General features: G+C 46.5%; 1 long non-coding RNA gene across 1 annotated transcript in view; it reads right to left on the reverse strand.

Moving 5' to 3' along the window:
• LOC143963029 (uncharacterized) overlaps positions 1–27,848 on the reverse strand; it is an 88,569-nt gene that overhangs the window by 21,456 nt on the left and 39,265 nt on the right. The gene's annotated exons all lie outside the window — the stretch shown is intronic.

Below are 27,848 nucleotides of genomic sequence, written 5' to 3' on the forward strand. Positions count from 1 at the left end.
CCACCTCATCAGTGCCACTCCATTGGTGCCACATCATTGGTGCCCATCAGTGCCGCCTTATCAGTGCCCATCAGTGTAGCCCCATCAGTGCCCATCAGTGAAGGAGAAAACGTACTTATTTACAAAGTTTTGAAACTGAAACAAAGAAAAACATTTTTTTTTTCAAAATTTTCATTATTTTTTTATTTGTAGCGCAAAAAATAAAAACCGTAGAGGTGATCAAATACCACCAAAAGAAAGCTCTATTTGTGGGAAAAAAATGATAAAAATTTCATTTGGGTACAGTGTAGCATGACCGTGCAATTGTCATTCAAAATGCGACAGCGCTGAAAGCTCAAAATTGGTCTGGGCAGGAAGGTGTTTAAGTGCCCTGTATTGAAGTGGTTAAACAACAGTCTCTCAGTATAGGATCAGAGGGTTTAGGTGGAAGTCCAGGCACTCTTATGCCGCATACATATGATCAGACTATCCGCCGGACAATCCGCCCGTCTGGGGGCTCCGGCGTACTTTTTCTTTCCAAAAGTCCGGCGGACTTAGAAATAAGTTTTGACTCAAAATTGTCCGCCGGACTGCCGATCTGGCCGTCTGTGTGCTAGTCCGCTGGACTTTTGAAATGAATGGACTTGCCCACACACAGAGTAAAGTCTGTTAATTTTGAATGCGGCTCCAGGTAGATGGGACTAGAGAAGGAAGTCAATGTCGCCGCCTCCATTGGCGAGATTGACACCTCGCTGGCCCCGTCACCTGGTATGGACTTAAAGGGGAAGCTCTATGGCGAAGAAACGACACGGGGGTCCCCCCAAAGTCCATATCAAACCCTTTTCCAAGCAAGCAGCACGGCCGGTCAGGAAAGGGGGTGGGGACGAGCAAGCGCCCCCCCCTCCTGAGCCGTACCAGGCCACGTGCCCTCAACATGGGGGAGTGCTTTGGGGAAGGGGGCGGCCCCCCATCCCAAAGCACCTTGTCTCCATGTTGATGAGGACAAGGGTCTCTTCCCGACAACCCTGGCCGTTGGTTGTGGGGGTCTGCGGGCGGGGGGCTTATCAGAATCCGGCAGCCCCCTTTAATAAGGGGGCCCCCAAATACCGGCCCCCCCCACCCTATGTGAATGAGTATGGGGTACCATTTATCCCGACCCATTCACCTGGGGAAAAAAAGTGTAACTAAAAAACACAACACATGTTTTTAAAATAATTGATTGGACAGCTCCGGTGGTCTTCCGTCTCGAGGGGTCTTCTTGCCAGACTCCTCCGCTATCTTCTGCTCTTTTGCTAGCTCTTTTACTAGCGGAGGAGCCCGGCTTTCTTCTTCGTTGTCGCTGCCGTCTGGGGGTCTTCTTCCGACTTCGGGGTCTTGTCCCGCTCTTTGGGGGTCTTGTCCCCCTCTTCTGGTGTCTTGTCCCGCTCTTCGGTTCTTCTGCCGGGCCTCTGCTTTCTTCTTCCAGCTCTTTTACTAGCGTTGGCCCGATCTTCTGTCGCTGTCGCTGCCTTCTTCCCTTCTTCTCTTCTTCTTCCTTTCTTCTTCTTCCGGCGCTACACACTCCCCCTAACAATTTAGACAATGTCCCCATCCTCTAGAAGAAAACAATTTCTAGAACTAGAAAAATTTGAGTACCTGAACTTTAGGGTAGGAATGGGGAAAGAGAAAAAATGGGAAAACATATTGCAACATGACAGTATATAAAACCGTTAACATAAACAGTCTATGCAGTAAGGTAAAAAAAAACTTCTGCATGCAGCATCTCCCACAGTCCCCTGAAAATATACCTGAGCCTGATCTCAATCCAGCAATGTGCAAGAGAGCCAAGACTCACTTAGGTCTCTCACTCCTCATTAGATCAGATACAAAAGTGAAAGTGTTTGGCTCCCGCTGCTGTCAATGACACAGACTATGCTCAGGAAGGACAGATTAGGGAAATAGAAAAGAAAATAAGAAGGGGTGACAGGGTAAACTGCTGCCAGAGAGACAAAGTTAAATTTACAAGGCTTAATGCTATGTTTGGGTTAGCTTATATTATCTTCCTGATATTCTCTCTTTTCTCCCTCATAGAGGCAGCCTGTGAACTTCAGCACTGTAAAGCTTCTGTCAGCCTCCCTCTCTGGCTGAGCCAAGACATACAACCAAGGCTGAAATGCACACATTTTAATTACAGAAAGTGACATGAGACCGGGGGGGGGTTTAAGAAAAAGAAAGTGAATGTTCTGGGCTTCAACAAAATGTTGGCCTCCAGGAAGAAGAGGCATGTACAATGCTGGGGGCAATTTACAGCACACTCATTTTAGTAGCATAATTATTAAGGTGGCATGTATGTTCTTTTGTTAAGGAACATTAAACAGTTATCAAACTGTTATGGGTCAAGTTCCACTTTTTGGGGTGAGTAAGGCAATTTACAAACTGCGATTAGCACACACTGCAATTACCATCTACAAGAATCTGCAAATTCTCGTGGCTGGAATTACAAGTTTATGTGAAGAGTCCATACAATTCCATAATAAACTGATGTTGGGATGAATAAAACCTCTGTCAAGTTTTTATTGTTTGGCTGGAATTACAAGTTTACGTGAAGAGCTGTGGACACCGAGTCCATACATTTCCATATTAGACTGATTTTTGGATGAATAAAATCCCTGTCAGGTATTTATTGCTGTTTATGCCCCTGCTGATTAGGTGCACCCTTTCTATTTATCCCAATGACTACTGTAACTAGGACAAAAAGTGACTGGAAATCCAAAACTTTGCAGTTGTCACCAGATCAGGGTGTAGGGACAGAGGAAAGCCCGGATGAGGCACCCAGAAGGAAGGCACCTCAAACACAGTGGTTGAAAATACAAAGTTATATTGTAGTGGAGAAGTTTCCCAAGGAGCTCTGATGACGGTCCCTATGCTGTCCCTCCTCCTCTGGAACCTTTCCCTACACTGGCCATGGCACTTTCTGCCTGAAAGACGGGTTCCTGTCCTTAAAGCGAAGCTTCACTCAAAAAGGGATGCTCCGCTTGTTTGTCTGATGTACAGGGCTGCCAGCACCTGGTGAGGGGAGCAGCTGGAATGCAGATACAGGAAGCACAAGTAGTGGAGAAGTTTCCCAAGGAGCTCTGATGACGGTCCCTGTGCTGTCCCTCCTCTTCTGGAATCTTTCCCTACACTGGCCTGGGCACTTTCTGCCCGAAAGATGAGTTCCTGTCCTTAAAGTGAAGCTTCATCCAAAAAGGGACCTCACCTTTCGGGGAGGAGGGGGAGCAGGTACCTGGTTTTTGCAGGTATCCGCTCCCACTTCCAGCTGACTTCACCATGGTAAATTCAGCTGGAAGTTCGGCCCCCCTTCTTCCGCTGCCCGGCCATTCACAAAATGCAGCACGCTTTTCGTATGCACAGTTGGGAACCGGCTGTGAAGCTGCAAGGTTTTACTGCTGGTTTCCTTATCCGAGATGGCAGCGGCAGCACCCGAGAGCCGAGACACCACTGTATTTGTGGACAGGTATGTGTCCTAATATTAAAAGTCACCAGCTATAATATTTGTAGCTGTTGGCTTTTATTTTTTTCTGAAGCTCCTCTTTAACCTAGCCACATGCAGAATGTGAGCCAACTGCAGTCAGCTAGGGCTTTTTGTAAGCTCTACCCTCATTAAAGATGGCTGAAGTCACCTGGGTACACACACGGAATTGAGAGGGAATGGGTATTGCACCTTTCCTCCAATCTCCCTGCAAAGTGTATGAACAGTGCCACCTGTGTAGGGAGGTCAACCTGTACCAGCTTACGAGGGGGCTATGGGAAATCTTCCAATGTGGATACCTTTTTGGTGACAACTCTCTTCCACAGGGGTCTCCCATCATGCACACCCTCAGTTCTTGCGATGACTCCACTCCACTCAATAAAAAATCCTCCTATTGAGCTGATAACTGCTGGAGGTAGGATCCCCTAAGCTTGCATATAATAGGGGGGAGCGCAGTTTGGCATCTTTGTCTTTGCCGCTGGATGACCTTGTCCTGGCACTGAGTCTGAGCATGGATATCCACACCCAAGTAATAGATATGGTGGGCTAAATGTTTTATTGTGCTTGTGGATGCTTAACTTTTTATTACCGTCTATTTGCTGGGTGTCATACAGAACAGAGGGGAAATGCTCCAATGTGGGCACAGGCAGAAAAAATATATCTATTTGTTTAACTTCTGCTATAAAACATACCCAATAAAAAAATAAAGAAAATCACATTTCTTCATCTATTTAGGCCAATATGTATTCTGCTACATATTTTTGGTAAAAAAAAACACAAAAAAACAATAAGCGTGTATTGATTGATTTGCACAAAAGTTATAGTGTCTACAAAATAGGGAATAGATTTATGGCATTTTTGTTATTATTATTATTATTATCTCTTACTAGTAATGGCAGTGATCAGCGATTTTTAGCAGGACTGCGACATTGCGGAGGACAGATCGGACACCTGACTATTTTGAAACTTTTTTGGGAACCAGTGATATTATTACAGTGTAAACAAAGAAAATGCGGCGCACAAAACAAAAAATATGAACGCATTCATGTGTAAAAGTCCAAAACAGGTACTGAAAGTTCAGTGAATCCACAACAGATCTCCCTCCACCTCATTCAGCATAGATAAGGATAGTAGGGGTCCCATCACCATCACCCAACAAGACAGACCCTTACTATCAGTGCAACGATAATGCACAAAATAGAAAAGCCACTTTGCTCCACTACTCCTCACAAGCAGTACACTGGAACCAGAAATCTCTCCAATCATGAACAGGTATTAAGATTCCCATGCAGTTCAGCAATCATGTGGATATAGAAAAATAACAACTCTCATTGCGCAGATATCTTAAAAAACAATGCCCAATTTGTTAAGAAAAAACAATTCCACTCACATTTAAGTTGATTAAAATAGGCAAAACAACTGAAGCATCCAGCGCTTCAGTGATAGTTGCTATAGTGCAGTCTGTCCAGGTCCCATGTTAAGCCAGGCTCTGGACAGACTGCACTACAGCAACTATCACTGAAGCGCTGGACGCTTCAGTTGTTTTGCCTATTTTAATCAACTTAAATGTGAGTGGAATTGTTTTTTCTTAATAAATTGAGCATCGTTTTTTAAGATATCTGCGCAATGAGCGTTGTTATTTTTCTATATCCACATGACTGCTGAACTGCATGGGAATCTTAATACCTGTTCATGATTGGAGAGATTTCTGGTTCCAGTGTACTGCTTGTGAGGAGTAGTGGAGCAAAGTGGCTTTTCTATTTTGTGCATTATCGTTGCACTGATGGTAAGGGTCTGTCTTGTTGGGTGATGGTGATGGGACCCCTACTATCCTTATCTCTGCTGAATGAGGTGGAGGGAGATCTGTTGTGGATTCACTGAACTTTCAGTACCTGTTTTGGACTTTTACACATGAATGCGTTACTTTAACCACTTTCAGACCGGACCATTTTGCTGGTAAATGACCAGAGGTCTTTTTACACTTTGGCACTGCGCTGCTTTAACTGGTAATTGCGCGGTCATGCAATGTTGTACCCAAACAAAATTTGCGTCCTTTTCTTCCCACAAATAGAGCTTTCTTTTGATGGTATTTGATTGCCTCTGCGATTTTTATTTTTTGCGATATAAACGTAAAAAGACCGCAAATTTTGAAAAAAAATGATATTTTCTACTTTTTGTTATTAGAAAAATCCAATAAACTCAATTTTAGTCATACATTTAGGCCAAAATGTATTCAGCCACATGTCTTTGGTAAAAAAAAAGTCAATAATTTTATATTTATTGGTTTGCGCAAAAGTTGTCACATCTACAAACTAAGGTACGTTTTCTGGAATTTACGCAGCTTTTAGTTTACGACTGCCTATCTCATTTCTTGAGGTGCTAAAATGGCAGGGCAGTACAAAACCCCCCCAAATGACCCCATTTTGGAAAGTAGACCCCCTAAGGAAATTGATAAGAGGCATGTTGAGCCCATTGAATATTTTATTTTTTTGCCGCAAAGTTGTCACTAAATGATATATTGCTCACACATGCTATGGGCGTATGTGAAATGACACCCCAAAATAAATTCTGCTGCTTCTCCTGAGTATGGGGATACCACATATGTGGGACTTTTTGGGAGCCTAGCCGCGTACGGGGCCCCTAAAACCAAGCACCGCCTTCAGGCTTTCTAAGGGCGTAAATTTTTGAGTTCACTTCTCACTACCTATTACAGTTTTGAAGGCCATAAAATGCCAAGATGGCACAAAACCCCCACAAATGACCCCATTTTAGAAAGTAGACACCCCAAGCTATTTGCTGAGAGGCATGTTGAGTTCATGGAATATTTTATATTTTGCCACAAGTTGCGGGAAAATTACAAACTTTTTTTTTTTTTTTTTTTTTAACAAAGTTGTCACTAAATGATATATTGCTCATGCATGCCATGGGCATATGTGAAATGACACCCCAAAATAAATTCTGCTGCTTCTCCTGAGTACGGGGATACCACATATGTGGGACTTTTTGGGAGCCTAGCCGCGTACGGGGCCCCGAAAACCAAGCACCGCCTTCAGGCTTTCTAAGGGTGTAAATTTTTGAGTTCACTTCTCACTACCTATTACAGTTTTGAAGGCCATAAAATGCCAAGATGGCACAAAACCCCCACAAATGACCCCATTTTAGAAAGTAGACACCCCAAGCTATTTGCTGAGAGGCATGTTGAGTCCATGGAATATTTTATATTTTGCCACAAGTTGCGGGAAAATTACAAACTTTTTTTTTTTTTTTTTTTTTTCACAAAGTTGTCACTAAATGATATATTGCTCACGCATGCCATGGGCATATGTGAAATGACACCCCAAAATAAATTCTGCTGCTTCTCCTGAGTATGGGGATACCACATATGTGGGACTTTTTGGGAGCCTAGCCGCGTACGGGGCCCCGAAAACCAAGCACCGCCTTCAGGCTTTCTAAGGGCGTTACAGTTTTGAAGGCCATAAAATGCCAAGATGGCACAAACCCCCCCCAAATGACCCCATTTTGGAAAGTAGACACCCCTAAATTTAGGGGTACACTAGTGAGACTAGGTAATAAATGGCGGGTGCCCTGAAACTATAAAAAAATAACTAACCAACCAGCGTCACCTGTAACAGTTATATGGTGATCACTGGTGAAAGGGTTAACTAGGGGGCAATTAGGGGGCTTTATGCGGTAGTATATGGGGGTCCCTGGCGCTATAAAAAGCTGCAGCAAACCTAAATACCTACCTGCCTAACTAGCGTCACCTGTGACACTAATACAGCGATCAGAAAAACGATCGCTTATTAGGCTGGGTTCACACTGGAGCGATGCGGGAACGCCACGAATGCGCGGCGGGTTCCCGCATCGCATGCCTCCCGGCGGCAGTTCACACTGCCCTATGCGAACTGCTGGGAGTGTCAGTGAAATGTTACTGACACCCCCAGATCAGTTCGCATATCGCAGTGCGATCTGCAAACTCGGATCGCATGGTGTGAACACCCATGCGATCCGATTCTGCTGCGGGCCAAAAAAAGGGTCCCGTGCGAATTTGCGGCGGGTGCGGCGAATGGCTGAACTCGAATCGCACAGAGATCGGATGTGATTTGCACTGCAGTGCGGTGCGAATCACATCCGTTCTCATAAACCGCTGCAATGTGAACCCAGCCTTAGTGACACTGGCGACGGGGGGTGATCACGGGGTTAAACCTTTATTGGGGGGGTTAGGGGGGTACCTTAGAACTAAAGGGGGCTAACCCTAACTGCCCTAACAGTTATTAGTCACAAATGACACCCGCCGGGTGATCAGGGGGTTAAACCTTTATTAGGTAATAAATGGCGGGTGCCCTGAAACTATAAAAAAATAACTAACCAACCAGCGTCACCTGTAACAGTTATATGGTGATCACTGGTGAAAGGGTTAACTAGGGGGCAATCAGGGGGCTTTATGCGGTAGTATATGGGGGTCCCTGGCGCTATAAAAAGCTGCGGCGAACCTAAATACCTACCTGCCTAACTAGCGTCACCTGTGACACTGAGGCCGCGTACACACGGGCGGACTGTTCGCCCAACCTTGTTCGGCAAACAGTTTCATCAAACAGTCCGCTCAAAATTTGCATGAGCGGACTTGCCCACACACGAGCGGACTGTTTGACGAACAAGGTTGGGCAAACAGTTCGCTCAACTTTTGAAATGAACGGACTCGCCCACGTAAGGCGGAGGCAAATCCGCCCATTTCGAGCGCGTGTACAGGTAGGCGGGGCCCGCAAAGGAGACGTCGCGGGCTCCGCCGCCTGGAATGGGCTTAAAGGGGAACCCCAACGCCGAAAAAAATCGGCGTGGGGGTTCCCCCCAAGTCCACACCAGACCCTTGTCCGAGCACGCTACCCGGCCGGCCAGGAAAGGGGGGCGAGCGAGCGCGCCCCCCCTCCTGAGCCGTACCAGGCCGCGTGCCCTCAACATGGGGGGTGCCTTGGGGAAGGGGGGGCCGCGCGGCCCCCCCACCCCAAAGCACCTTGTCCCCATGTTGATGAGGACAAGGGCCTCTTCCCGACAACCCTGGCCGTTGGTTGTCGGGGTCTGCGGGCGGGGGGCTTATCGGAATCCGGGAGCCCCCTTTAAGAAGGGGGCCCCCGGATACCGGCCCCCCACCCTATGTGAATGAGTATGGGGTACAATGTACCCCTACCCATTCACCTGTGAACTAAAGTACAATAAAAAACACAACACAGAGAAAAAATATTTTATTGCACAGCTCCGGGGGTCTTCGGGGGTCTTCTCGCCGGACTCCTCCGCTATGTGTGTGTAGCTCTTTTGCTAGCGGAGGAGTCCGGCTTTCTTCCTCCCCGCCGCCGGCCTCTTCTCCCGACTTCGGGGGTCTTGTCCCCCTCTTCGGTTCTTCTGCCGGGCCACCGCGCCTGGTCCGGTGGCCCGGTCTTCTGTCGCCGTCTTCCGTTCTTCTGTCGCCGCCTTCGGTTCTTCTGCCGGGCCACCGCGCCTTCTTGTAGCTCTTTTACAGGCGGTGGCCCGGTCTTCTGTCGCCGCTGTCGTCGCCGCCGCCGCCGCCTTCCGTTCTTGTTCTTCTTCTTGTTCTTCTTCTTCTTCTCCTGGAGATGTTGACTCGACGAGCTCTCCGGCCGGAATGCCAGGGACACGCTCCGCTGCCACTTATATAGTGACAATGGGGCGGTGTCACATGGTATATGTCACATGGGTTGGTCACATGGGTTGATGTCACATGGGGACTATGACATCGTAAGGGGGCGGGGTCACCATGTGACCAACCCATGTGACATATACCATGTGACACCGCCCCATTGTCACTATATAAGTGACCGCACAGCGCGGCTCTGGCATTCCGGCCGGAGAGCTCGTCGAGTCAACATCTCCAGGAGAAGAAGAAGAAGAACAAGAAGAAGAACAAGAACGGAAGGCGGCGGCGGCGGCGACGACAGCGGCGACAGAAGACCGGGCCACCGCCTGTAAAAGAGCTACAAGAAGGCGCGGTGGCCCGGCAGAAGAACCGAAGGCGGCGACAGAAGAACGGAAGACGGCGACAGAAGACCGGGCCACCGGACCAGGCGCGGTGGCCCGGCAGAAGAACCGAAGAGGGGGACAAGACCCCCGAAGTCGGGAGAAGAGGCCGGCGGCGGGGAGGAAGAAAGCCGGACTCCTCCGCTAGCAAAAGAGCTACACACACATAGCGGAGGAGTCCGGCGAGAAGACCCCCGAAGACCCCCGGAGCTGTGCAATAAAATATTTTTTCTCTGTGTTGTGTTTTTTATTGTACTTTAGTTCACAGGTGAATGGGTAGGGGTACATTGTACCCCATACTCATTCACATAGGGTGGGGGGCCGGTATCCGGGGGCCCCCTTCTTAAAGGGGGCTCCCGGATTCCGATAAGCCCCCCGCCCGCAGACCCCGACAACCAACGGCCAGGGTTGTCGGGAAGAGGCCCTTGTCCTCATCAACATGGGGACAAGGTGCTTTGGGGTGGGGGGGCCGCGCGGCCCCCCCTTCCCCAAGGCACCCCCATGTTGAGGGCACGCGGCCTGGTACGGCTCAGGAGGGGGGGCGCGCTCGCTCGCCCCCCTTTCCTGGCCGGCCGGGTAGCGTGCTCGGACAAGGGTCTGGTGTGGACTTGGGGGGAACCCCCACGCCGATTTTTTTCGGCGTTGGGGTTCCCCTTTAAGCCCATTCCAGGCGGCGGAGTCCGCGACGTGTCCTTCGCGGGCCCCGCCTACCTGTACACGCGCTCGAAATGGGCGGACTTTCCGAGCGGGAACAGTCCGCTCATTTCGAAAGTACAGCGGACAAGCCCACACACGGGCGGACTGTTCGCTCAAACACAGTTTCAGCGGACAGTTTTTCGGAATTTCCGAAAGACTTTGTCCGTCCAACTGTCCGCTGAAACTGTCCGCTGAAAGCCCACACACGAGCGGACTGTCCGCCCAAACACTGTTCAGCGGACAAGGTTGGGCGAACAGTCCGCCCGTGTGTACGCGGCCTAATACGGCGATCAGAAAAATGATCGCTTATTAGGCTGGGTTCACACTGGAGCGATGCGGAAACGCCGCGAATCCGCGGCGGGTTCCCGCATCGCATGCCTCCCGGCGGCAGTTCACACTGCCCTATGCGAACTGCTGGGAGTGTCAGTGAAATGTTACTGACACCCCCAGATCAGTTCGCATATCGCAGTGCGATCTGCAAACTCGGATCGCATGGTGTGAACACCCATGCGATCCGATTCTGCTGCGGGCCAAAAAAAGGGTCCCGTGCGAATTTGCGGCGGGTGCGGCGGGTGTGGCGGGTGCGGCGGGTGCGGCGAATGGCTGAACTCGAATCGCACAGAGATCGGATGTGATTTGCACTGCAGTGCGGTGCGAATCACATTCGTTCTCATAAACCGCTGCAATGTGAACCCAGCCTTAGTGACACTGGCGACGGGGGGTGATCACGGGGTTAAACCTTTATTGGGGGGGTTAGGGGGGTACATTAGAACTAAAGGGGGCTAACTCTAACTGCCCTAACAGTTATTACAGTCACAAATGACACCAATGCAAAAAAAAAAAAAAAAAAAAAAAAAATTACATTGGTGTCACTGTGACTGGGGGGCAGGGGTAATTGGGGGGGTGATCGGGGGGTAAAGGGGGGGTGTGAGTGTGCCTGGCATGTTCTACTGTGTGTGTAGAGTGTTGGTGCAACTTACTGATCCGCTCTCCTCCGTGTCGGAACGAAAAATACCGACACGGAGGAGAGAATACATCACTTCCTCTCCTGTGTTTACATTACAGGAGAGGAAGTGATGTCACCGGGGATTTCTATTCGTCGGGAGCGATCGCGAGGGGGTGGCCATGAATGAATGGCCGTCCCCTCGTCCGGGATCGCTCCCGAACGAATACCGACCGCCGCAGGCACCGGGCGGGGGCCCGATCGGGCCCCCGACCCGCGGGAGGCAAGGGACGTACATGTATGTCCTTATGCCTGCCCGTGCCATTGTACCGACGTACATCGGCGTGCGGCGGTCGGCAACTGGTTAAATGCGTTTATATTTTTTGTTTTGTGCGCCGCATTTTCTTTGTTTATATGGTGCATATTGTTCCCTGCAATATAGTGCGAGCTGCCATTTTATTTATTTTATTTTATTTTTTATTTATATTTTTTTTGAGTTAATGCAACAATCTTTATTTGTATATTATTACAGTGATCAGTGCTAAAAATATGCACCGACATTGTACTAATGACATTGTCAGGGAAGGGGTTAAAATTAGGGGCAATCAAAGGGTTAACTGTGTTCCCTCAGTGTGTTTACTAACTGTATGGGGGATGGGCTGCTTGGGACAACACATAAATTCATCTTCCTGCAGAGTAGAAAGACCGGATCTCTGTGATCCCGTCAGAACGGGGATCTGCCTAGATTACACAGGCATATCCCCGTTCTGTCACTGTGGGAAATGATTGCCCGTTGATTGGCTCACCAGCTGGCCAATGGATCTCTGTGTACGAGCCCGACATACACCAATGGCGATTCGCACAGCTGAGCCAACCTGCCGCAGTATAACTGCGGTGGCTGGTTGGCAAGCAGTTATGGTGTGCTTGGTGAATAGGGATGAGCCGAACACCCCCCGGTTCGGTTAGCACCAGAACATTTGAACGGACTGAATATTCGTACAACTTTAGAACCCTATTAAAGTCTATGGGACTCGAACGTTCGAAATCAAAAGTGATAATTTTAAAGGTTAATATGCAAGCTATGCATCAGACAACACCAGCAATAAGGGGTATCTTCAGGTGTATACTGTGCTGGAGGCACGCAACACCCAGTTTAACTCCTGCAGATGGCTGTATTAGAGAACAGCAATAAAGGGTAGATACAGGTGTATACCTCGCTGGAGGCACACAACACCCACTAACTCCTGCAGATGGCTGTATAAGAGAGCAACAGCAATAAAGGGTATATACAGGTGTAAACTGCGCTGGAGGCACACAACACCCACTAACCCCTGCAGATGGCTGAGAAAAGAACACATTGTCCCTGCCTATCTAGCTCTTTCCCTGCACACCAGCACACTACACAAGGCTGCCACGCTGGCAGTCTTATATAGTGTGGGGCGTGTACTAAACCCCCTGAGCTATAATTGGCCACAGGCATCCTGCCTGTGGCCAATTATGGCTCTTCTCGCTGCCGGCGCTGTGATTGGCCAAGCATGCGGGGTCACAGTGCATGCTTGGCCAATCATGAACCAGCAATGCACTGCGATGGCGTAGTGCATTGTGGGCCGTTCGTACCACGCGAATTTGGTGCGAACGGTCCACAAAGTTCGGAATTCGCCGAACAGACAAACGGCTGATGTTCGAGTCGAACATGCATTCGAATCGAACACCGAGCTCATCCCTATTGGGGAACTAAGAGAAGGCATTCTTGACACATGGTGCCTTAGGACTAATCAATTTTTCTGCATTTTAGTAGCAATTTAAGTAAATGATGAATGTCCTTATATAAACATGAAATATACAAGGACTTTTAAACAAATCAGGTAAGAAATTCTTGATTTTCCTTGAGGAGTCTGAAAACTCGACTTTCTTCCTAAGGTCATGTATGTGTCACTGCTGTTCTATAAAACCATACAATAGCTTCAAGATAATAGAGTTTGTACAAATATGGTCAAAAGTTGATGTGCAGGGCTTGTCGATTTATGTCATAGTTGTGTTCTTGTCAGTGCCTGTGTAATTCAAATTTCGTATAATTTCAGTTTTTTTTTTTTTAGGAAAATTACGGTACATGTTATAGATTTCCAGGTTACTAACCTTGGCTCTTTGTACATGATAGAAATGTAAATGAGGAAGCCTGACATACATTAATCAGCAACCGAAATTAAAATAGAAATACAAAAAAAAAATCATCATTAAAATGTCAGCCTGGACAGGAAGACAGAGTACAGATGTATGGCTTTATGACTAAGCAATTTCTCTGCATTTACGTAGCAGTTTAGGTAAATAATGAATGTCATTATATGAACATGTAAATTAACAAGGACAGTTAAATAAATCGGGTAAGAAAATCTTGATTTTCCTTAAAGAGTTGGTTGGTATAGCTGTACTCAATGAAAAAAAAGTAAGAAAAAAAAAAAAACAGATTAAAATGCTTGTGCTTTGCTTATGTGGTATTGGAAAATTCAATTTTTTATTATTTTTTTTTTTTGTGAACAATAGCATGTTATTGTTAGATGTGGCACCTTCCCACCATCAGAGTTATCTTATAGACAAGGAGACAAGTATGCACGTTGTACCATACTATATACAGCCCCAGATTGAGGAGACTGCCCCCAACTGCGAAGTGTCCCTGATTTAGTCCCGGATTTAAATAAGCCACCTCCAGCCCAGGAAAGTAAGGCATTTCTGCCTTTGCTTGCTTGTGTGTCAGGGGCTGCCTGTATGCTACTGTGTAGGCCAGTGAACCCAGGGCAAGGGGGGACAGGATGGACAAGAGAGCTGCCTCTGACTGTGTCCGGAGCAGTAATCTCTGCCCTTTGAATTACATACTACTGACATCTGCTTTACTTACTACTTACCATTGCCCTCTGCCTTACTTACTATAGACCTATACTGGCTGTCTGCACTCTTTCTTACTACTTAGTTCTGCCCTCTGCATTACATACTAATGACCTCTGAGCTTAATCTCATTTAATAATGGGCTCTGCCCTACTTGTTACTTACTACTGAGCACTAAACTGTGCATAACTACAGACCCCTTCCCAGTGAATTATTTACTACTGACTACTCACTCTGCACTAGATATGCCTATCCTCTGTCCTCTGTATCACTTATGTAGCACTAACCCCTGAAGGAGCTGCTGGTTTTATTTGGGCTTACCGTTACCTCACCTGCTTGCTTCTCCATCACAGGGGTCCCATTGGAAAGTAGCCCAAATGATGTTGAATCCGACACTTAGTCCTTTGTTAACATTTATTCAGGATAAGCACAAAAGTCCTTCAATAGAGGGTCAAAGGATAAAGGGGGAGTTCAGGCCTAGTAATTGAGGGTTAGAGTTATTGGTCAGATCCAGAGGACAAACAGCTCCACAGACTGGATCCCTCAACCATCGGATAGGCCCCTCTCACTTGACCTAGCAGCCGATGAGATGCTCGCCAAAGTCCCTGCCACAGACTTGTCAATTAAACTAAGAAATCTTGAGAGTTTTGAAGAACTACCATACAGTACCAGTTTATTTCATCTGACCCAGCGATACTGTATGAGTGTTGATCCGGGTTGCATCCTCTAACTGAGTTTCCAGGCTCCTCCAGAAATACCAGCCTTGCACTCGGTCCTCTCCTAGAAAAGTCCTCCCCTGGATCCTCCAGTTTTCTTGGCCTCTCCCCACAGGCAAGACAGCACAGGACCACCCCTGTCTCAGTAGGCCCCAAGACTTTTCTGGGCCTACCCTCTCAGTTGTAAAGCCTCGGGCCAGCCGGCCCCGAGGAGCAGGACCATGCGACACAGACCTCAGGCCAGGAGGGCCATGAGTTCGGGATAGCGGACCCCGGAAAACAAACCACAAAAAAATGGCGTCTGTACCTTAACCACTTTCAGACCGGACCATTTTGCTGGTAAATGACCAGAGGTCTTTTTACACTTTGGCACTGCGCTGCTTTAACTGGTAATTGCGCGGTCATGCAATGTTGTACCCAAACGAAATTTGCGTCCTTTTCGTCCCACAAATAGAGCTTTCTTTTAAAGGTATTTGACTGACTCTGTGATTTTTATTTTTTGCGATATAAACGTAAAAAGACCGCAAATTTTGAAAAAAAATGATATTTTCTACTTTTTGTTATTAGAAAAATCCAATAAACTCAATTTTAGTCATACATTTAGGCCAAAATGTATTCAGCCACATGTCTTTGGTAAAAAAAAAGTCAATAACTGTATATTTATTGGTTTGCGCAAAAGTTGTCACATCTACAAACTAAGGTACATTTTCTGGAATTTACGCAGCTTTTAGTTTACGACTGCCTATCTCATTTCTTGAGGTGCTAAAATGGCAGGGCAGTACAAACCCCCCCCCCCCAAATGACCCCATTTTGGAAAGTAGACACCCTAAGGAAATTGATAAGAGGCATGTTGAGCCCATTGAATATTTTATTTTTTTGCCGCAAGCGATTTTTTTTTTTTACACAAAGTTGTCACTAAATGATATATTGCTCACACATGCCATGGTTATATGTGGAATTGTACCCCAAAATACATTCTGCTGCTTCTCCTGAGTACGGGGATACCACATGTGGTCGACTTTTTGGAAGCCTAGCCGAGTACGGGGCCCCGAAAGCCAAGCACCGCCTTCAGGATTTCTAAGGGCATACATATGTCATTTTACTCCTCACTACCTATCACAGTTTTGAAGGCCATAAAATGCCAAGATGGCACAAAACCCCCACAAATGACCCCATTTTAGAAAGTAGACACCCCAAGCTATTTGCTGAGAGGCATGTTGAGTCCATGGAATATTTTATATTTTGCCACAAGTTGCGGGAAAATTACAAACTTTATAAATTTTTCACAAAGTTGTCACTAAATGATATATTGCTCACACATTCTATGGGCATATGTGAAATTACACCCCAAAATAAATTCTGCTGCTTCTCCTGAGTATGGGGATACCACATGTGTGGGATTTTTTGGGAGCCTAGCCGCGTACGGGGCCCCGAAAACCAAGCACCGCCTTCAGGCTTTCTAAGGGCGTAAATTTTTCATTTCACGCCTCACTACCTATTACAGTTTTGAAGGCCATAAAATGCCAAGATGGCACAAAACCCCCACAAATGACCCCATTTTAGAAAGTAGACACCCCAAGCTATTTGCTGAGAGGCATGTTGAGTCCATGGAATATTTTATATTTTGCCACAAGTTGCGGGAAAATTACAAACTTTTTTTTTTTTTTCACAAAGTTGTCACTAAATGATATATTGCTCACGCATGCCATGGGCATATGTGAAATGACACCCCAAAATAAATTCTGCTGCTTCTCCTGAGTACGGGGATACCACATGTGTGGGACTTTTTGGAAGCCTAGTCACGTACGGGGCCCCGAAAACCAAGAACCGCCTTCAGGATTTCTAAGGGTGTAAATTTTTGATTTCACACCTCACTACCTATCACAGTTTTGAAGGCCATAAAATGCCAAAATAGCACAAAACCCCCCAAAATGACCCCATTTTGGAAAGTAGACACCCCAAGCTATTTGCCGAGAGGCATGGTGAGTATTTTGCAGCTCTCATTTGTTTTTGAAAATGAAGAAAAAAAAAAATAATGTATATTTTTTTTCTTTTTTTCAATTTTCAAAACTTTGTGACAAAAATGAAGGTCTGCAAAATACTAACCATACCTCTCGGCAAATAGCTTGGGGTGTCTCCTTTCCAAAATGGGGTCACTTGGGGGGATTTTGTGCTATCTGGGCATTCTATGGCCTCCGAAACTGTGATAGGCAGTGAGGAATGAAATCAAAAATTTACACCCTTAGAAATCCTGAAGGTGGTGCTTGGATTTTGGGGTACCGTACGCGGTTAGGCTCCCAAAAGGTCTCACACTTGTGGTATCCCCGTACTCAGGAGAAGCAACAGAATGTATTTTGGGGTGTAATTTTACATATAACCATGGCATGTTCGAGCAATATATCATTTAATGACAACTTTGTGCAAAAAAAAATAAAAATAAAATAATAATGTATTTTTCCACAACTTTTGTCAAAATATAAAATATTCCATGGACTCGACATGCCTCTCAGCAAATAGCTTGGGGTGTCTACTTTCTAAAATGGGGTCATTTGGGGAGGTTTTGAACTGTCCTGGCATTTTATGCACAACATTAAGGCCGCGTACACACGCGGGGACTGTTCGCCCAACTTTGTCCGTCAAACAGTTTCGGCAAACAGTCCGCTCAAAATTAGCATGGACGGACATGCCCACACACGACGAACGAACAGTTTGCTGAAACCGTGCGCGATGACGTGAACGGCACGTACGACGGGACGAAAAATACGACGTCCTATACACTGCATTATAACTTTCGGCGTGTAAATCCTTTCTGAGCATGCGCGGAACTTAGTTTGACGAACAAGCCTACACACGGGCGGACTGTTCGCTCAAACAAGGTTTCAGCGGACAGTTTTACGGAATTTCCGAAAAACCTTGTTCGTCAAACTGTCCGCTGAAACTGTCCGCTGAAAGCCCACACATGAGCGGACTGTCCGCCCAAACACTGTTCAGCGGACAAAGTTGGGCGAACAGTCCGCCCGTGTGTACGCGGCCTTAGAAGCTTATGTCACACATCACCCACTCTTCTAACCACTTGAAGAAAAAGCCCTTTCTGACACTTTTTGTTTACATGAAAAAATATTTTTTTTTGCAAGAAAATTACTTTGAACCCCCAAACATGAGGTGTTTTTTTAAAGCAAAAGCCCTACCGATTAAAATGGTGGGTGTTTCATTTTTTTTTTTTCACACGGTATTTGCGCAGCGATTTTTCAAACGCATTTTTTGGGGAAAAAACACACTTTTTTTTATTTTAATGCACTAAAAATCACTATATTGCCAAAATGTTTGATGAAATAAAAAATATGATCTTAGGCCGAGTACATGGATACCAAACATGACATGCTTTAAAATTGCGCAGAAACGTGCAGCGGCGACAAACTACGTACATTTTTAAAAGCCTTTAAATGCCTTTACAGGTGACCACTTTAGATTTACGGAGGAGGTCTACTGCTAAAATTAGTACCCTCGATCTGACCTTCGTGGTGATACCTCACATGCATGGTGCAATTGCTGTTTACATATGACACCAGACCAACGCTTGCGTTCCACGTTGCGCCTTAGCAGGGGGGGACAGGGGTGTTTTTTTTTATTTTTATTTTTTTTATTATTTATTTTGCTTTTTTATTTTATTTTTAAACTGTTCCTTTCATTTATATATATTTTTTTATGATTTTTATTGTTATCTCAGGGAATGTAAATATCCCCTATGATTGCAATAGGTAGTGACAGGTACTCTTTTTTAAAAAAATTAGGGTCTATCAGACCCTAGATCTCTCCTCTGTCCTCAAAGCATCTGACCACACCAAGATCGGTGTGATAAAATGCTTTCCCAATTTCCCAATGGCGCTGTTTACATCCTGCAAAATCTAAGTCATGAAATGCTCGTAGCTTCCGGTGTCTTAGGCCATAGAGATGATTGGGGCCATTCTGGTCTCTGATCAGCTCTATGGTCAGCTGGCGGAACCACCGGCTGCATTCTCAGGTTCCCTGTTGGGACAGGAGAGCCTGAGAAAACCATGGAAGATGGTGCAGGGGGAGGGGGGACATTCCCTCCCACTGCTTGTAAAAGTAGTCTAGAGGCTAATTAGCCGCTAGGATTGCTTTTACATAAAAGCCGACCGCTGGCTGAAAAGAATGATACCAAGATGATACCTAAACCTGCAGGCATCATTCTGGTATAAGCACTCAAAGTCCCGCAACATACCAGTATGTTGCTGGAGCTGGTTGGGCATATATTGTAATTTTTTTTTCATGCAGCCTGTGGGCTGAACGAAAAAAAAATATTGATCGGTGGGTATGCCCACCATTAGATACCACCCTTCATCCACCCACTTTTAATGGTGGGCATACATGCACCATTTATATATGCCGAAGCATGGGGGCATCCTCCCGCAAAAGGTAGGAGCAGATCGCTCCTCCACCCCTTATGCCCCCATGCTTCGGCATATATGCTCTTTTTTAACTGTGATGGTGAAATCACCCCCGACAGTGCTGGAGTCGCGGCTTTATGTATCATGGGAGCAAACGCTGTTGCTGTCAAGATAAATAAATCCGCGCTGCAACTGAATGGCGTACCTGCTAAGCAAATGATGGTTAACAATAAAACAAAGTAACATTACAGTATAACAGTAAGACTTACCATACCTGCAAAGCAAATACAAAAAAAAAAATAGCAAAAAATAACACATTTAACACAATCTGTGCCTAAAATATATATATGCCGAAGCATGGGGGCATCCTCCCGCAAAAGGTAGGAGCAGATCGCTCCTCCACCCCTTATGCCCCCATGCTTCGGCATATATGCTCTTTTTTAACTGTGGTGGTGAAATCACCTCCGACAGCGCTGGAGTCTCAGCTTTACGTATCGTGGGAGCAAACGCTGTTGCTGTCAAGATAAATAAATCCACGCTACAACTGAATGGCGTACCTGAAAACAAAAAATGGTTAACAATAAAACATTGCAGAATAGAATACAGTACAAAGGAGCAGAACAATAGAGAGAGAATAGAGAGAGAGAGAACAATAAAACGACAACTATTTTTGTTTTTTTATTTTATATTTTTTTTGGTTTTTTGGTTTTTTTACTTTTTTTTTTTTAAACACTTTTTTTATGTAACTTTAACACTTCTGTTGTAACGGTTCCAGCGGTTTGGGTCTCTCAAAATGCGATGGCATCTTGGGAGACCCTGTGAACGTGTGCCTAGCCTGTGCAATGCTGTACCCTACGCTAATACTCAACTAGTGAATGGTAGCGTTCAAAACACTCACCCTGACAAAGACCAGGCTGGTCAGGACAGCGTGGACAATAAGAACGGGTGTCACGCCTATATCCGCGCTTTCTACAGACACGACATTTTCTTTGGGGGGCTCGTTAGGTAGGGGTACTCGGGATGACATAAGAATAATGCCTCTCATGCAGCCGGCTTACTGCATCTGGTAGGGGAAGGTGAGGTGGAGCACCGCCTGGATACAGAAGGGCTCTGACGATATCCTCCTGGAATTTGAGGAAGGATCCAGTCCGTCCTGAAGCTTTGTGTAGTACATAAGCATTCAGTATAGCCAATTGGAATAAATAAACAGACACTTTTTTGTACCAGCGTCTGGCCTTACGGGCAACTAGATACGGCGCCAACAACTGGTCATTGAGGTCCACCCCTCCCATGTTAAGGTTATATTTGTGGACACAGAGGGGTTTCTCCACAATACCAGTCGCCGTAGGAATTTGGACCGTCGTGTCTGCATGAAGGGAGGTAAGAACGAAAACATTCTTATTATCCCTCCACTTCATAGCGAGCAAATTATTACTGCGCAAGCAGGCTCTCTCCCCCAGCCTAAGACGGGACTCTACAAGCCGCTGGGGAAAGCCCCGGCGATTAGGTCGCACGGTGCCACATGCTCCAATCTGCTGATCAAACAAGTGACTAAACAGTGGCAAGCTTGTGTAATAATTGTCCACGTACAAGTGGTACCCCTTTCCGAATAAGGGTGACACCATGTCCCACACTATCTTGCCAGCGCTTCCTATGTAGTCAGGGCAGTTCTCCGGCTCTACGTGACTATCTTTACCCTCATAAACCATGAAACTACGTGTATAGCCTGTGGCCCTGTCACAGAGCTTATACATCTTGACCCCGTATCTGGAACGCTTGTTGGGGACGTATTGTTTGAATGACAAGCGACCAGAAAACTTAATCAGGGACTCATCAACGCAGACAACTTGATCGGGAGTAAACAAGTCTGCAAAACGTTGGTTGAAGTGGTTTATGAGGGGCCGAATTTTGTAGAGCCGATCGTATTCAGGGTCTCCACGAGGACGACAGAGTTCATTGTCGCTGAAGTGCATGAACCGCAAAATCTGCTCGTATCGTGCCCTGGACATGGAAGCAGAGAACACGCGCATATGGTGAATTGGGTCAGTGGACCAATATGACCGCAACTCACTCTTTTTGGTTATGCCCATGTTGAGGGAGAGGAAATTTTAAATTCGGAAACCGTAACTGGTTTCCATTGTCTGGCAAGGGCGGACTGGGGAATAGTGGCGATGTGTTGAGCAGCGTACAAATTGGTTTGGTCCACAATAGATCTATAGAGATCTTCGGTGAAAAACAGTGAGTAAAAGTCAAGTGTCGTAAAATCAACTGTTTCCACGTTAATGCCAGGTTGGCCAGTGAATGGGGGAAGTACGGGTTCTGCAGAAGTGGTGGGCACCCAAATAGGATTGGCGAATTCTGCAGGAAGGGCACTATGGGTACGACGGGCCTGTCTTTGTCTTCTTCTTGGTGGCAGCGGGACACTACTTGTGCTTGCCACCTCGCCAGCTTGAACTGCACTTATGGGACTCGCCACGTCACCACGTGTTACTGCAGTGCTGGATGTAGGTCCAGGGTGTACTAGGCCACTGGTGCTTGCCAGTTCACCAGAAGGATGAGCGGCTCTAGTACGTCTCTGCTCCATACGAGTGACCTGCGGTTCCTGCACCTGAACAACAGAATACATTCGGGATCGGGCACACCTGTTCTTAACAGCGGCCTCATCTCCGTCGTCAGAGCTATCTGTCATGGAGCCGCTGTCGTCTACAGGATCGTATTCTGAGCCTGAATCTGACAGATGAGTGACGTCCTCTTCACTATCTGTCATGCTCAGAAATGTGTAGGCCTCTTCACTAGTGTACCTTCGCTTTGCCATTTTGGGCTCTAAATTTAGGGGTACACTAGTGAGACTCACAGGTAAAAAAGCACCTAGCCTGTCAGCGACTGGTTCAAAACGCTACCAAAAAAACTGTTAGCGATCGCAGGGATCAAGCCTGACTCTGCGAACGCTGCAGTTATGTGTGTTGTGTTTTGTAAGTGACAGTGATCGATCGATACTGCACTTGGGTGGGCTGGGCTGGGCTGGGCTTGGCGGAGGGGCTAAACGCAGGTGCTAGCAGGTATCTCGGCTGATCCCGCTAACAATGCGTTTTGGGAAACTTAAAATGCTGGCAACGCTAATATAGATCTGATCAGATACTATATTACTAAGGGAGGTATATGCTTTGCGCGTGGGTGTTAGCGGTACTGGCACTAACCTGACGCTGGGGCGACGCAGACCTTATCTGACCCTCAAACTTATATCACCCGCCGGGTGATCAGGGGGTTAAACCTTTATTAGGTAATAAATGGCGGGTGCCCTGAAACAAAAAAAAAATAACTAACCAACCAGCGTCACCTGTAACAGTTATATGGTGATCACTGGTGAAAGGGTTAACTGGGGGGCAATCAGGGGGCTATGCAGTAGTATATGGGGGTCCCTGACGCTATAAAAAGCTGCGGCGAACCTAAATACTTACCTGCCTAACTAGCGTCACCTGTGACACTAATACAGCGATCAGAAAAACGATCGCTTATTAGTGACACTGGCAACGGGGGGTGATCACGGGGTTAAACCTTTATTGGGGGGGGGTTAGGGGGGCACCCTAGAGCTAAAGGGGGCTAACCCTAACTGCCCTAACAGTTATTACAGTCACAAATGACACCAATGCAAAAAAAATAAAAAAAATAAATAAATAAATAAAAATGCAATTGGTGTCACTGTGACTGGGGGGGGCAGGGGTGATTGGGGGGTGATTGGGGGGTGATCGGGGGGGTGAAAAGTGTGCCTACTGTAAGTGTAGTGTTGGGTGCAACTCACCGATCCTCTCTCTTCCGTGCCGGAACGAAAAAGACCGACACGAGGAGAGATCACATCACTTCCTCTCCTGTGTTTACATTACAGGAGAGGAAGTGATGTCACAAAGGATTTCTATTCGTCGGGAGCGATCGCGAGGGGGTGGCCATGAATGAATGGCCGTCCCCTCGTCCGGGATCTTCCCGAACGAATACCGACCGCCGCAGGCACCGGGCGGGGGCCCGATCGGGCCCCCGACCCGCGGGAAGGCAGGGACGTACATGTACGCCAATATGCCTGCCCGTGCCATTCTGTCGACGTACATCGTCGTGCGGCGGTCGGCAAGTGGTTAAATACCCTCTCCCAGAATGCACAGCAGGGAAGCCACTCCCACTGAGCTATTTCTGAGCAAGAGGTAGTATTGAATACATCCAGCCTGCTGCATTTCCACACTTACCGGCGGTGACAGCGACACCTACAGTCAAGTGGGAACCAGTGCAACCCAGCTGGACTGGCACAGAAACCAGAACTTTTTACGGTAGGAAAAATTAGCCTGAGTCTAACTGCAGCTTCAGACAACTAAATTTGAAAAATAATAGCGTCTGGGAGCAAGGCGCTACACTTACTACTGACCTCTGTCCTCTGTTACTACTGACCTCTGCATTACTGCTGACACCTGAACTTTGCATTACTTACTAGTGAATTCTGAACCCTGCCTTCATCCTTACTGACCTCTGCCCTAATTACCACTCATCTTGGCCTTCTGTGTTACTACTGATGTCTGCATGCTGCCCTACTTACTTATCTCTGGCCTCTGCACTACATACTGTACTACTGACCTTCCCATTCTGCATTAAAGTGGTTCTAAAGGCAGAAGGTTTTTTTACCTTACTCTATGCAGTAAGGTAAAAAAAAACTTCTGCATGCAGCATCTCCCACAGCCCCCTAAAAATATACCTGAGCCTGATCTCAATCCAGCAATGTACAAGAGAGCCAAGACTCACTCTGGTCTCTCACTCCTCATTAGATCAGATACAAAAGTGGAAGTGTTGGTTCCCTCTGCTGTCAATGACACTATGTGCGGGAAGGACAGATTAGGGAAAGAGAAAAGAAAATAAGAAGGGGTGACAGGGTAATCTCTGCTGCCAGGGAGACAAAGTTAAACTTACAAGGCTTAATGCTATGTTTGGGTTAGATTATATTATCTTCCTGATATTGTCTCTTTTCTCCCTCACAGATGCAGTCTGTGAACTTCAGCACTGTAAAGCTTCTGTCAGCCTCCCTCTCTGGCTGAGCCAAGACATACAATCAAGGCTGAAATACACACATTTTAATTACAGAAAGTGACATGAGACCAAGGAGGGGGGGGGGGGGGGGGGTCTGAGAAGAAGAAAAGACTGTTCTGGGCTTTAACAAAATGTTGGCCTCCAGCAAGAAAAGGCAGGTGCAATGCTGGGGGCAATTTACAACACACACTCATTTTGGTAGCATAATTATTAAGGTGGGATGTATGTTCTTTTGTTAAGGAACATTAAACTGTTATCAAACTGTTATGGGTCAAGTTCCACTTTTTGGGGTGAGTAAGGCTTAATTTACAAACTGCGATTAGCACACACTGCAATTACCATCTACAAGAATCTGCAAATTCTCGTGGCTGGAATTACAAGTTTATGTGAAGAGTCCATACAATTCCATAATAAACTGATGTTGGGATGAATAAAACCTCTGACAAGTTTTTATTGTTTTTTATTCCCCTGCCAGTTATGTGCACACTTTCTATTTATTCTAATGACTACTGTAACTAGGACAAAAAGTGACTGGAAATCCAAAACTTTACAGTTGTCACCAGATCAGGGTGTAAACTGAGGGGCAGGGGAAAGCCCGGATGAGGCACCCAGAAGGAAGGCACCTCAAACACAGTGGTTGGAAATGCAAAGTTATATTGTCAAAATTTTCCACATACAGCAACAGAGTGTTTTCAACATTAATTAACAAGTGGCAACACTGACAGACGTATGGGGGATTTGCAGGGATGTACAGGGGCTGCCAGCACCTGGCGAGGGGAGCAGCTGGAATGCAGATACAGGAAGCACAAGTAGTGGAGAAGTTTCCCAAGGAGCTCTGATGATGGTCCCTTTGCTGTCCCTCCTCTTCTGGAACCTTTCCCTACGCTGGCCTGGGCACTTTCTGCTTGAAAGACGAGTTCCTGTCCTTAAAGCAAAGCTTCATCCAAAAAGGGACCTCACCTTTTGGGTAGGAGGGGGAGCGGGTACCTGGTTTCGGCCCCCCTCCACCTACCCCCGCTGCCGGGTCATTCACAAAGTGCAGCTTTGCGTATGCGCATTGGGACCCGGCTATGAAGCTGCAAGGTTTTACTGCTGGTTATCTTAGCCAAGATGGCAGCGGCAGCACCCGAGAGCCGAGACACCACTGTATTTGTGGACAGGTAAGTGTCCTAATATTAAAAGTCACCAGCTATAGTATTTGTAGCTGTTGGCTTTTAGTTTTTTTCTGAAGCTCCTCTTTAACCTAGCCACATGCAGAATGTGAGCCAACTGCAGTGAGCTAGGGCTTTTTGTAAGCTCTACCCTCATTAAAGATGGCTGAAGACGTCACCTGGTTGGCAGTGTCCAATCTGACAGCAGTCTACCCGATGACACATATGGGCCTGAGAGGAATGGGTATTGCAGCTTTCTTCCACTCTCCCTGCAAAGTGGATGAACAGTGCCACCTGTGTAGGGAGGTCAACCTGTACCAGCTTACGAGGGGGATATGGGAAATCTTGCAATTTGGATACCTTTTTGGTGACAACTGTCTTAAAGGTGATATCACCTCACTTTGGGGAAATTAATGAATGAAATGAATTGGCAGCAGTGCTGAAGCACCTGCAAAGTGCTTCAGTAGCGTCGCAACAAGGGTGCCGTTAGCCCTTTCTTCGGCCACTAGTGTGGGTTAAAAGCGCCCCGCTAGCTTCCGAAAAGCGCCGATATAACAGCGGTAAATCACCGCTAAAACTAGCAGCGTTTTACCGCTAATGTACGCACCACCCCCGTGTGAAGGGGGTCTTAAAGAATAACATATACAGTATCTCACAAAAGTGAGTACACCCCTCAAATATTTGTAAATATTTTATTATATCTTTTTATGTGACAACACTGAAGAAATTACCTGTGCTACAATGTACAGTACAGCATGTATATCAATGCAAATTTTCTGTCCCCTCAAAATAACTCAACACAGCCATTTTCCAGCACTGCTTTAACCCTCCTGAGCACGGAGTTCACCAGAGCTTCACAGGTTGCCACTGGTGTCCTCATTCAGTCCTCCATGACAACATCACAGAGCTGGTGGATGTTAGAGACCTTCCACTTCTCCACCCTCCATTTGTGGATGCCCCACAGATGCTCAATAGGGTTTAGGTCATGTTAGGCCCGTCCATCACCTTTACCCTCAGCTTCTTTAGCAAGGCAATGGTCGTCTTGGAGGTGTGTTTGGGGTCATTATCATGTTGGAATACTGCCCCGCAGCGCAGCCTCCGAAGGGAGGGGATCATGCTCTGCTTGTCACAGTACATGTTGGCATTCATGGTTCCCTCAATAAACTGTAGCGCCCCAGTGTCTGCAACACTCATGCAGCCCCAGACCATGACACTCTCACCACCATGCTTGACTATAGGCAAGACACACTTGTCTTTGTACTCCTCACCTGATTGCCACCACACACGCTTGACAGCATCTGAACCAAATTAGTTTATCTTGGTCTCATCAGACCACAGGACATGGTTCCAGTAATTCATGTCCTTAGTCTGCTTGTCTTCAGCAAACTGTTTGTGGGCTTTCTTGTGCATCATCTTTATCATCATCTTCCTTCTGGGATGGCAGCCATGCAGATCAATCTGATGCAGTGTGTGGTGTATGGTCTGAGCACTGACAGGCTGACCCCCCACCCCTTCAACCGCTGCAGCAATGCTCGCAGCACTCATAAGTCTATTTCCCAAAGACAACCTATGGATATGACACTGAGCATGTGCACTCATCTTCTTTGGTCAACCATGGTGAGGCCTATTCTGAGTGGAACCTGTCCTGTTAAACCGCTGTATGGCCTTGGCCACCGTGCTGAAGCTCTGTTTCAGGGTCTTGGCAATCTTCTTATAGCCTAGGCCATCTTCATGTAAAGCAACAATTCTTTGTTTCAGATCCTCAGAGAGTTCTTTGCCATGAGATGCCATGTTGAACTTCCAGTGACCAGTATGAGAGAGTGAAAGTGATAACACCAAATGTAACACACCTGCTCCCCATTCACACCTGAGACCTTTCTAACACTAATGAGTAAGTTGACACCGGGGAGGGAAAATGTTTAATTTGACCCAATTTGGACATTTTCACTTAGGGTGTACTTACTTTTGTTGCCAGCTGTTTAGACATTAATGGCTGTGTGTTGAGTTATTTTGAGGGGACAGCAAATTTACACTGTTATACAAGCTGTACACTCACTACTTTACATTGTAGCAAAGTGTCATTTCTTCAGTGTTGTCACATGAAAAGATATAATATAATATTTAAAAAAATGTGAGGGGTGTACTCGCTTTTGTGAGATACTGTAATTGAAGCACCCCTTGTTCCAAACCTTGTCGTTGTCATGTTTGCTGGACAGTTTGGTCTGAATTTGAATGTGGAGCGAAATATAATAGAGGCATGTTATATGAAAAAGGAATTGATATTATAAATGCCACACAAAAAAATAAGGTTTGCAATGGTAATACAGTAGCTTATGTGGAACATAACCACTGCATAATGTATGTCACCTGAGTGCCATGTTTAGTTAATACAAGATGGGGTCAGAAGCGCTCTTTATCTGAATGCACCCTTCCCCCTCACCTACTCTTGTTATAGAGCTGACAGATGTACAT

The sequence above is a fragment of the Lithobates pipiens genome, unplaced genomic scaffold (assembly GCF_037356315.1).
Source record: "Lithobates pipiens isolate NorthernLeopardFrog02 unplaced genomic scaffold, aLitPip1_a1.2 Scaffold_8, whole genome shotgun sequence".
NCBI classification, from domain to species: Eukaryota; Metazoa; Chordata; class Amphibia; order Anura; family Ranidae; genus Lithobates; species Lithobates pipiens.